Source organism: Theropithecus gelada, chromosome 8 (genome assembly GCF_003255815.1).
Source record: "Theropithecus gelada isolate Dixy chromosome 8, Tgel_1.0, whole genome shotgun sequence".
Lineage (NCBI taxonomy): Eukaryota > Metazoa > Chordata > Mammalia > Primates > Cercopithecidae > Theropithecus > Theropithecus gelada.
Window position 1 is genome coordinate 27,139,790 of NC_037676.1, and position 11,909 is coordinate 27,151,698.

At 49.3% G+C, this 11,909-nt stretch overlaps 1 non-coding gene across 1 annotated transcript; it reads left to right on the forward strand.

The window, feature by feature from the left end:
- Nucleotides 1–4,587: 4,587 nt before the first annotated feature.
- LOC112630814 lies at nt 4,588–4,691 on the forward strand. Its single transcript, XR_003120952.1, has one exon. It is a non-coding gene; the product is annotated as a U6 spliceosomal RNA (small nuclear RNA).
- The last annotated feature ends 7,218 nt before the right edge of the window (nt 4,692–11,909 follow it).

Sequence of the window (11,909 nt, forward strand, 5' to 3'; positions counted from 1 at the left end):
TCCGCGAGCCCGGCAGGCTGTGCCTGCGGCGCCAACGCTCGGGTCTCGCTCCCGGCTGCTGGACCGGCCCCTTTGTCCCGTAGTCCTGCTCCGCCGGGGATCGTCGGGAGCCAAGCCGAGCGCGCGCGCTGGCGTCGGTGTGGACAGCGGGGGAGGCTGCCCGGCCTGATCCCTTGGCGTGCGCCCTGGCACGGCGTCCCCACGGCCTCTCCGGGGCCGATCCCTGGGCCGGCCTGAGCGCTGAGCACTGCACCCGGTTTTCTTTGGGCGCGTGGCTCGTCCTCGGCCTGCTGCGGCCTCTTCCTTGCCCCGGCTGTGTTTTCCTTTTTATTTCTTTCGGTTTTTTTCTTTTTCTTTCTTTCTTTTTTTTTTTTTTTTTTTTTTTTGAGACAGGGTGTCGCCCAGGCTGGGGGGCGGTGGCGTGATTACGGCTCACTGCAGCCTTAAGCTCCCAGGTTCAAGCAATCCAGCTGCGCCAGCCTCCTGAGTAGCTGGGACTACACATGCGCGCCACCACACCCAACTAATGTTTTTTTTTTTTTTTTTTTTTTTTTTTTTTTTTTTTTTTTTTTTTTTTGAGACGGAGTCTCGTTCTGTCGCCCAGGCTGGAGTGCAGTGGCGCGATCTCGGCTCACTGCAAGCTCCACCTCCCGGGTTCACGCCATTCTCCCGCCTCAGCCTCCGAGTAGCTGGGACTACAGGCGCCCGCCACCACGCCCGGCTAGTTTTTTGTATTTTTTAGTAGAGACGGGGTTTCACCATGTTAGTCAGGATGGTCTCGATCTCCTGACCTCGTGATCCACCCGCCTCGGCCTCCCAAAGTGCTGGGATTACGGGCTTGAGCCACCGCGCCCGGCCTCAACTAATGTTTTTAAAAACTTTTTGTAGAGACAGGTTCCTGCTATGGGGCTTGCCCAAGGTGGTCTTGAACTCCTGGGCTGAAGTGATCCTCCCGCCTCAGCCTCCTAAAGGGCTGGGATTACAGGCATGAGCCACCGCGCCCGGCCAGCACCACTGTTTCTCTACCTCAGCTTCTTTGTCTAAGTCTGATACACCAAAGGCCTTCTTCGGCCCATCTTTCACCTCTATCTGTAAACCCATTCCTGCCGGCCCTGCACTCTGCCCTGCAGACACACATGCCTGAGGCGAAATCCAAGTTTACTTCCACTTTGACCGTAGGACAAGATCCTGCCCTCTCACTGTCACCACGAAATATCCCCAAAGGCTAGAAGAGTTGACTCTTGCTCTATTACCCTGGGCCCACTGCTGCGTAATTTGCAGGGCTCAGTGAAAAATGAAATTGAGCAGAGATGGAACCACTGCATTCCAGCCTGGATAGCAGAGGCAGACGCTGTCTCAAATAAATTAATAGAAACAGGGTCTCACTCTGTCGCCCAGGCTGGAGTGTGGTAGCATGATCGTGATTCACTGCAGCGTCGACCTCCCACGCTCAAGAGATTCTCCTCCCTCAGCCTCCTGAGTAGCTGGGATGACAGATGCGTGCCACCACCACCCCTCACCCCGGCTTTTTTTTTTTTTTTTTTTTGTAGAAATTGGGCCCTCCTATGTTGTCCAGGCTGGTCTCGAACTCCTGGACTCAAGTGATCCACTTTGGCTCCCCAAAGTGCTGGATGACAAGCATGAGCTACCGTGCCTGACGTTTCCTTCCTTCCCTCCCTTCCTCCCACGTCCCTCCCTTCCTTCCTTCTTTCCTCCTTCCTTACTTCCTTCCTCCTTCCCTCCTTCCTTCCTTCCTTCCTCCTTCCCTCTCCTTTCCTTCCCTCCTTTCTCCTTCCCTCCCTTCATTCTTCCCTTTTTATCAATCTTCTTTCTTTCCTCCCTTCCCTGCCGCCTTCCTTCCTGAGCAAAAAGTAAACCGACCCTGGGACCCTTCTAAGTCAGGATGCTTTGCAGCTCTGCAGGTGGAACACTCCCGAAGCCAGGCTTGCCAGCAGCCTTTCAAAGCATCTCCTCACAAAATATTTCAGTAATTAGCCCTTAGAAGTAATTTTACCATGGTGAGACCAGGCACACATCATCCTAATCAAATCATGAACGTGAACCCACAGATAACGAGATAAGTTGACATTGCGTGCCACCTGGTGAAACCCAATGAGGAGTGGCAGCGTGACTTCTGCCATGCTCCTGTCAAAGATGCAGGACCCAGGTCTTATAAGGAAACGCTGGACAAACCCAATTTGAGGGACAGCCTACAAAACGGCCTCTAATATTCAAAAAAGTCAAGACCTTGAGAGCCAAGGAAACTTGAGGAGCTCCCTAGGTAGAAGTAGACTCAGCAGAGCAACTGTGTCCAACGTGTGATTGTTGTGCTGTAAAGAATGTCATTGAAGTCTGGGCGCAGTGGCTCATGTCTGTAATCCCTGCACTTTGGGAGGCCGAGGCGGGCAGATCACTTGAGGTCAGGAGTTCGAGACCAGTCTGGCCAACATGGTGAAACCTCATCTCTACTAAAAATCCAAAAATTAGCCGGATGTGGTGGTGGGTGCCTGTTGTCCCAGCTACTTGGGAGACTGAGGCAGGAGAGTCACTTGAATGTGGGAGGTGGAGATTGCAGTGAGCCGAGATCGCGCCACTGCACTCCAGCCTGGATGACAGTGCGAGACTCCATCTCAGGAAAAAAAAAAAAAAAAAAAAAAAAGAATGTCATAGAGGCCACAGATGAAAGGCGATGAGTCTCTGGGCAGAGAATAGGGGAGTTATTTTGTTCGACTCTTTCAGCTAATTTCCTGTCAATTTGAAATTATTTCAGAATGAAAAGAAAGAATAAAATTCACCATCACAATCCCCCCCTCCACACCAGCTTTCCCTCTAGACTTCGGTCAATAGCAGCGACGTTCTCCCAGTCACCAGAGCTTAAACACTTTGGTATCATCTTTGATTCCTCCCCTGCCCACTTCCCCACCACCCTAACACAAAGTCCTGCTAATTCTTTTTAAAATGCCTCTCACATAGCTACTTTTTAAATTAAACCTCCAAATTAAAAAAAAAAAAAAGACTCTACCTACCTCGTGTAATCATTTTAAGTAGTGTCTGTGAAAATAATTTGTATACCTAGAGTATTGTGTAAACTCAAGATCTTCTTGCACCAACTCAAGCCTGGATTACTGCTGTTTACTGCTGCAATCTCCTAACTGGTCTTCCTGTCTCTCCTTGCTCCCTTTACCAACCCATCCTGTATAGGGTTACCGGAGTAATCTGCCTAAAAGCACATTTTATCCTGTCCAGACCTTCCTTCCCACGGTCCACTGCAGGACTTAATCCATGTTCCCTGGGAAGACTGTCGTCTATGAGCTGAACCAAAACGGTCTGCCCTTGTATCAGATAACCCTGACCTTTCCCCAATTCATAGAGAAAACAAAAGTTAGTGGATAGAACTTTCTCAATTTGTAAATATTTTTCCCTATATGTACTTGTTTTTCTGTAGTAGTAAGTCCAAGCTTTCATCTGCTACTTTTGTAGGGGACAAAATCAATGAATAAGCAGCAAATAAATCATAAAGATTTGGCCATAGCAGATCATACTTACTTTGATAGATTGGTTTTCTCATGGGCACATATGGGTGGTTGTGATTTTTACAATGCACGTCAATCAATTATATAGCCATTTTCTTAAAAAGCGTTTCTGTTTGTTTTGTGATGGAATTCAATATATCAAAATTTTATCGTGAATAAGAGAAAACACTGCCCTCCCAAACAAATACTTGGCCTCTTATTCACAGTTTTCCCAGCCAGATCGCAGCTACTCCCCTTGATAGCAAAGTTGTCTAATCTCTGTTCATTTTTGCTTTCTTATTTGTTTGCTTTGCATAAACCACTCCATGTCCCTGGCACTCTCCCCCTATTCCTGTCTGCAGAAACCTCCCCAGCCTTAAAAGACCAAATTAACCCTGTACTTGGTGAAAACTTCAAAAATCATGACGACTCCTTCTAACTCAGAGCATGTCTTGCCTCTGCTAGTCATCTGGCACTTAATCAAGTACTGCCTAGTGGATTCTTACTTTCTTGTGTACATAGCTGTAGTTAACTCATTCTTCTGACCAGGCGGGGCGCTGTGGCTCACACCTGTAATTCCAGCACTTTCAGAGACAAAGGTGGGTGGATCACCTGAGGCCAAGAGTTCCAGACCAGCCTTACCAACAGGATGAAACCCCTTCTCTGCTGAAAACACAAATCATTAGCTGGGCTGGTGGTGCATGCCTGTCATCCCAGCTACTCTGGAGGCTGAGGCAGGGGAATCGCTTGAACCCGAGGGGCGGAGGTTGCAGTAAGCCGAGATCACGCCGCTGCACTCCAGCCTGGGCGACAGAGCAAGACTGTCTCAAAATAAAATATAAAATAAAATAAAATAAAAAACTCAGTTCTTCTACTTGTCAATGCAAGGATACTTTCCTTTCTGAATTGCACTGGAAGCAGAGTTCAAGTGTTGGAGTAAGATAAAATAAGATTGAAAAGCTGTTAGAGAACTTTGTTAGGAGTTCAGACTTTGTTTTATAGGACAGGGTTTCCTACTTTATAAGCTTTAATGTGCGTACGAATGGAGGGAGAGCTTATTAAACATTCAGATCCTGTGCTTGCCTCAGCAGCACATATACTACAATAGAAATGATACAGAGATTAGCATGGCCCCTGTGGGAGGATGACACGCCAATACATGAAGCATTCCATATCTTTAAAGGAATCGGCCAAGTGCAGTGGTTCACACCTGTAATCCCGGCACTTTGGGAGGCCGAGGCAGGTGGATCACTTGAGGTCAGGAGTTCAAGACCAGCCTGGCCAACATGGTGAAACCCTATCTCTACTAAAAATACAAAAATTAGCTGGGTGTGGTGGCGGGTGCCTGTAGTCTCAGCTACTCGGGAGGCTGAGGCAGGAGAATCGCTTGAACCTGGGAGGCAGAGGTTGCAGTGAGCCGAGATCATGCCGCTGCACTCCAGCCTGGGCAACAGAGACAGACTCTGTCTCAAAAAAAAAAAAAAAAGATTCACCTTCCTTTTTGTATCTGGCTTATTTCACTCAGTGTAATGTCCTCAAGTTTCATCCATGTTGCAGCATGGGTCAGAATTTCCTCCCTTTTTAAGGCTGAATAACATTCCACGGTGTGGACCACATTTTGCTTCTCCATTCATCTCTCAATGGCCCCTTGGGCTGCTTCCACCTCTGGGCTACTGTGAAGAATGCTGCTGTGAACATGGGTGTACAAATATCTGTTTGAGCCCCTGCTTTCAGTCCTTTTGTGTATTTCCCCAGATGTGTGATGACTGGATCACATGGAAATTCTGTTTAGTTTCTTGAGGAGTGTCATATTGTGTTTTGCTTGTTTTTTGAGACAGAGTCTCTTTTTTGAGACAGAGGCTCGCTCTGTCACCCAAGCTGGAGTGCAAGTGGCATGATCTCAGCTCACTGCAACCTCCGCCTCCCAGGTTCAAGCAATTCTCCTGCCTCAGCCTCATGAGTAGCTGGGATTATAGGTACACACCACCACGCTCCACTGATTTTCTAGATTTTTAGTAGAGACGGTGTTGCACCATGTTGGTCAGGCTGGTCTTGAACTCCTGACCTCAAATGATCTGCCTGCCTTGGCCTCCCGAAGTGCTGGGATTACAGGAGTGAGCCACCGCTCTCAGCCCATACTGTTTGTTTGTTTGTTTTTTTAATTACAGCTGCACAATTTTACATTCCCACCAGCAATGCACAAAGGTTCTAATTTTTCCACCTCCTTGACAACTTTTCTGTTTTGTTTGTTTGTTGTTGATAACAGCCATCCTAATGGGTGTGAAGTGGTTGGTTACTTTTTTTTTTTTAAATGGAGTCTTGCTCTGTTGCTAGGCTGGAGTGCAGTGGCATGCCTCCAGGGTTTAACCGATTCTCCTGCCTCAGCCTCCTGCGTAGCTGGGACTACTGGGGTGCCGCCACTACGCCCAGCTAATTTTTGTATTTTAGTAGAGACGAGTTTCACCATGTTGACCAGGCTGGTCTTGATCTCATAACTTTGTGATCCGCCCGCCTCGGCCTTCCAAAGTACTGGAATTATAGGCGTGAGCCAGCGCACCTGGTCAGTTGGTTACTTTTTAAAGTGGTTATGTTTCTTTAGACTTTTAGTTGTTCAAAAACTGACAATGTGATTATTTGCTTGAATGATTCTAATGAAATCAAAGACTTGAGTGGAATAAGTGAGTGATTCTCTAAGGGTGTCAGCATGTATATTCAAAATTTCCCAGAGCCCCTGCCTAGTAGTGATGGAATCTGTGTTTTCATGAACGTCAGTCCTGTTTGAATTTTTGAGACACAAATGGGTAGTAGTGATGTGCCCTGATCTCAAATAAGAGGGGAAGGAGCGCCCTCTTGTGTTCCTTCTCTGCTGGTGTCAGTGACTACAGAAAGCCTGCTGAGAAATGCACATTTTGGATCTTCCAAAGACATTCCAATGACAGTGCTACTGTCAAAAGCCAATCATGTGTCTACTGCGTGAAAGAAAATGTGGAAATATGGCATGAATGAAACTGGAATCCTTTGAGGAATTCCAAACCTAGTGGGGGAATAAGATACATGCAGAAATCACTCGAGTAGAAGACAGATTGAGCAAAATGAACAGAGTATATATAACGTGAATACGGGAAGATCAAGACTTCGAAGGGGAGAGAAGTCGAGATTCACATCAGAATGTAAACCTGGCTGGTTAAGGAGGAACTTGAGATGGCACTGGATTTTTTTGTGGTTTTTGGGTTTTTTGTTTGTTTGTTTAGTTTTTTTGTTTGTGGAGACAGAGTCTCACTCTGTGGCCCAGGCTAGAGTACAGTGATGCAATCTCAGCTCAAAGCAACCTGTGCCTCCTGGGTTCCAGTGATTCTCCTGCCTCAGCTTCCCGAGTAGCTGGGATTACAGGCGCCCACCACCACGCCCAGCTAATTTTTGTATTTTTAGTAGAAACGGGGTTTCACTGGCCAGGCTGGTCTTGAGCTCCTGACCTCAAGTGATCCACCCACCTCGGCCTCCCAAAGTGCTTAGATTACAGGTGTTAGCCATCTCACCCAGCCAGCACTGGGGTTTTTTAATGGTGCCAGCTTCTGCTTGTCTGGACCTGGGAGGGCCAGCCACATAGGTCTAGTTGTCGGGTTCCCTAGTCATTTGGAACGAGGACCCCAGAACTCACGGGTTCCCTGTCTTCTCAGTAGTGCCCTTCCCACAGCAGTCTCTCTCTTGAGTTTCATCCCCCGAACTCTCCCATTCCTAAATTGGCTGATGGCAGGGGCACTGCCTCCATAGCTTCCACTGTCCGTCATGCTCACAAAGAAACTTACATAGGTCCTCCGGTTTTAGGATTTTGCAAATATAATCAGGGTAGGGACAAGTGACAAAGGGATTAAGAAACTCTTGAAATCTCTGTTTCTGAGAGCAGCCTTCTGCCATCCTCTTAGAGTCCTGAGGAGGTGACGCTCCCATCCCTCGGTCTGCATCCTTCTGTCTCTCTGTTTTTTGTTTTGTTTTTTGATGGCGTGTTTCTCTGTTGCCAGGCTGGAGGACCGTGGCGCCATCTCGGCTCACTGCAACCTCAGCCTCCCTGGTTCAAGCGATTCTTCTGCCTCAGCCTCCCAAGTAGTTGGGATTATAAGTGCGTGCCACCACACCCAGCTAATTTTTGTATTTTTAGTAGAGATGAGGTTTCACCATCTTGGCCAGGATGGTCTCAATCTCCTGACTTCATGATCTGCCCGCCTCGGCCTCCCAAAGTGCTGGGATTACAGGCCTGAGCCACCGCACCCAGCCAAGAAAATTCTAAGTTCTGCTATTTCTCCTGAAGACATTCTACAACCTCCTTGTATTCTCTCCACCCTCCTCCACTACTTTCAGTTCAAGTCAGCAGCATCTCTTCCCTGGAAAACTGTGATGGCCCCAAACTGGTCTTCAGTGTTGCCCCTCTCCTGCATTATCCAGAAGTCAGAGCTCTTTCAAATGCAAGTCCTAGCAAGTCACTCTCCTCTTTAAAATCCTGTCCTGATTGCTCAGCTATGTTGGAGATAAAGTCTTAACTCCTTAGCACAGCCTGGCTTCCCATTTGGGCTCCTGGCTATCTTTTCAGCTATCTCTCTTTTCCAACCCTGCTGCAACTCAGCCCCACTCCTCTGGGCTCCAGCTGCACTGGATGTTTTACAAGGACCACTCACAGTGACAAGAAGTTTCCTGGATGTAGATCTTGTGGTGCTAACGCCAGGACAGCCCTGGCAAACCAGGATGCTTGGTCACCCAGGTTTGGCCTGGGGTCTCTTTACTTTATTTGGCTTACTTTATTCCTCTCCGTCCTCTCTGTGGAATGCTCCCCCTTGTACACTCAAACCTCGTAGTTACTATGAAATACTGTTCATCCCATCCCAGGTTTCTCCCTCCCTCCTTCCCTCCCTCCTTTCCTTCCTTCCTTCAACAGAGTCTTGCTCTGTCACCCAGGCTGGAGTGCACTAATGCAATCTCAGCTCACTGTAACCTCTGCCCTTTGGATTTGAGCAATTCTAGTGCCTCAGCCTCCTGAGTAGCTGGGACTGCAGGCACCTGCCACCACGCCTGGCTAAATTTCGTACTTTTTTTTTTTTTTTTGAGACAGAGTCTCGCTCTGTCCCTCAGGCTGGAGTGCAGTGGCGCGATCTCGGCTCACTGCAAGCTCCGCCTCCCGGGTTCCTGCCATTCTCCTGCCTCAGCCTCCCGAGTAGCTGGGACACAGGCGCCCGCCACCTCGCCCGGCTAGTTTTTTGTATTTTTTAGTAGAGACGGGGTTTCACCGTGTTAGTCAGGATGGTCTCGATCTCCTGACCTCGTGATCCGCCCGCCTCGGCCTCCCAAAGTGCTGGGATTACAGGCTTGAGCCACCGCGCCCGGCAAATTTCGTACTTTTTTAGTAGAGTCGGGGTTTCACCATGTTGGCCAGGCTGATCTCGAACTGCTGACCTCAAGTGATCCACCTGCCTCGGCCTCCCAAAGTGCTGGGATGACAGGTGTGAGTCACCGTGCCTGACCCATCTGGAGTTTCTGCTTGGACATCACTTCTGCAATGCCCCGTGGAGTGGCTCACTCCTTCCTTCTGTGAGCTTTCACAGCCTGGCCGCTCTGTCTCCTTCGCAGCTATGATCACCGCGTTGAAGGCAGGAACAGTTTCTTTCTCATATCTATATTCCCAGAGACTTGCATGAAGTCTGGTGCAAAGTGGGCATTCATAAAGTTTTGCTGAATGTGGCCGGGCGCGGTGGCTCACGCCTGTAATCCCGGCACTTTGGGAGGCCGAGGTGGGTGGATCACCTGAGGTCAGGAGTTCGAGACCAGCCTGGCCAACATCGTGAAACCCCATCTCTACTAAAAATACAAAAATTAGCCGGGCACGGTGGCGCATGCCTGTAATCCCAGCTACTCGGAGGGGCCGAGGCAGGAGAATCGCTTCAACCTGGGAGGCGGAGGTTGCAGTGAGCCGAGATCATGCCATCACACTCCAGCCTGGGGACAAGAGCGAGATTTCATCTCAAAAAAAAAAAAAAAAAAAAAAAAGTTTTGCTGAGTGAATGAATATGAACACAGTTTACCAACCATTACCTGGTTCCTACCACAATGGGAGATGTGCCTACCTCACATGTCTGTGTCCAATGTATGGCAAGGGTTGCCCAGGGAACCATCCTGGGGCACAGAGCCTACCCCCAAATGATCACAAGATTATTTCCCATCTCACATGTTCTCCTAGAACCTTGCAGCTCTCCCAAGTCTTCGTCCTCTCTGCTTGAAATTGGACAAGCCCCTCTGGCCAACTAGGGATGGTGGAAGAGACGAGGAGACTTCCAAGGCTGGGACCTCAAAGGTGATTCTGGTCAATCTGGCTCTCTCTTGGGACCCTCATCCTTAGAACCCAGCCCCCCTGCCATGAGAACCCCAGGCCACATGGAAAGGTAAAGAGGCCCCGCCCTCAGTCCCGGCTGAGCTCTCAGTGGGTGGCACACACCCACTTTCCAGCCATGTCCCTGTATCCCCTCGGACATGGATCCTGCAGCCCTCAGTTGAGAGGACGTGGAGGATGCTGTGTGGGTCGGAGGTCTTGTCTCTGAGAGAGAGACAACCTCCCCACAGAGCCCAAACCACAGATTCATGAGGAAAATGACGGACTTGCAAGCAAGTGCATTCAGGGTGGTTTATTACACAGAAATAGATAACCCGAATACTCCTTAAGACAACATGCAGGCTGGGCGCGGGGGCTCATGCCTGGAATCCCAGCACTTTGTGGGGCCAAGGTGGAAAGATTGCTTGGGCCCAGGAGTTCAAGACCAGCCTGGGCAACATAGGGAAACCCCATATCTACAAAAAATTAACAAATTAGCTGGGTGTGGTGGCACACGCCTGTAATCCCAGCTACTCAGGAGGCTGAGGTGGGAGCACTGCTTGGAGCCTGGGAGGTCAAGGCTGCCGTGAGCTGTGATGGTGCCGCTGCACTCAGCCTGGGCCACAGAGAGAGATCCTATCTCAAATAAAAGAGACAACATGCAGCCTCTGGCACTGGAGGGGCCCTTCTTTCTCCTGATACGTCCTTGCCCCAGGGGATCTTGGCTTATTCTGAAAGGGGCTGTGAACAGACTCTGGTCTGGCCCATTCAAACATCTGCCTGCAATGTGACAGGCTCATGATATAATCAAAGAATGCACTGGGACAAAGGGGGTTAGATGCACGGAGCTACAGGCCATCCCAGCTTATCTGTCTGTCCCTGGCTTCTGGGGGCAGCCCAGGAGGAAACCCTTCCTGACAGCCGTCTTCTTTTGGAACACATGGGAGGAATACAAGGTCTCGACTCAGGGAGACACATTCGCTTCACCCTGGATAGGACAAACAAATCAACTGAACCCGCCTATCATTTGGGCATCAATACCCCTGTGTCCGGGGCCTTCCGCCCAGGCCACTATCTTTTTTTTTTTTTTTTTTTTTGAGACTGAGTTTTGCCTTGTCGCCCAGGCTGGAGTGCAGTGGCGTGATCTCGGCTCACTGCAAGCTCCGCCTCCCGGGTTCCCCCCATTCTCTTGCCTCAGCTTCCCGAGTAGCTGGGACTACAGGCGCCTGCCCGCCAGCATGCCCGGCTAATGTTTTGTATTTTTAGTAGACATGGGGTTTCACTGTGTTAACCAGGATGGTCTCGATCTCCTGACCTTGTGATCCACCCGCCTCGGCCTCCCAAAGTGCTGAGATTACAGGCATGAGCCACCGCGCCCGGCCCAGGCCACTATCTTTTGTGTGTGTGTGTGTGTGTGTGTGTGTGTGTGTGTCTTTATTTTTTCATCTTTTTCATTTTACAAGAGATGACCCTTTCAACAACCAGACAGTGGATGTGACAGAAGAAGTTTCAAGGCCAGGAGTTTGAGACCAGCCTGAGCAACTGAGCAACACAAGTAGGAGAGCCCAGATGAAAAAAAATGAAAAAAGGAGGAGGAGGCCGGGGTGTGTGTGTGGGGGTGGGTGTGTGATGGGGGTGAGGGTGGCTGGGGGAAGGAGAATGAAAGAAAAGAAAAGGAAAAAGAAAAGCAACCATCAAGAAAGTTAACATTCTCCAATTGTGCAGGCACAAAAAAGTGTGATTTCACGTCTTTTCCAACAACACGGATAAAGCAAGAAGCAAGTATGTACCCAGGGAACTGCCAGGCCACTATCTTAAACCATGCCAAAGTATATATTTACAGTATGTAGCGCAAGGACATAAGTGTTCAACATTACAAGCTTGGCAAACGTGTGTGTGAGTGTTTTTGTTTTGTTTTGAGACAGAGTCTTACTCTGTCACCCACGTTGGAGTGCAGTGGCACGATCTCGGCTCACTGCAACCTCCACCTCCTGGGTTCAAGCGATTCACCTGCCTCAGCCTCACGAGTAGCTGGGACTACAGGT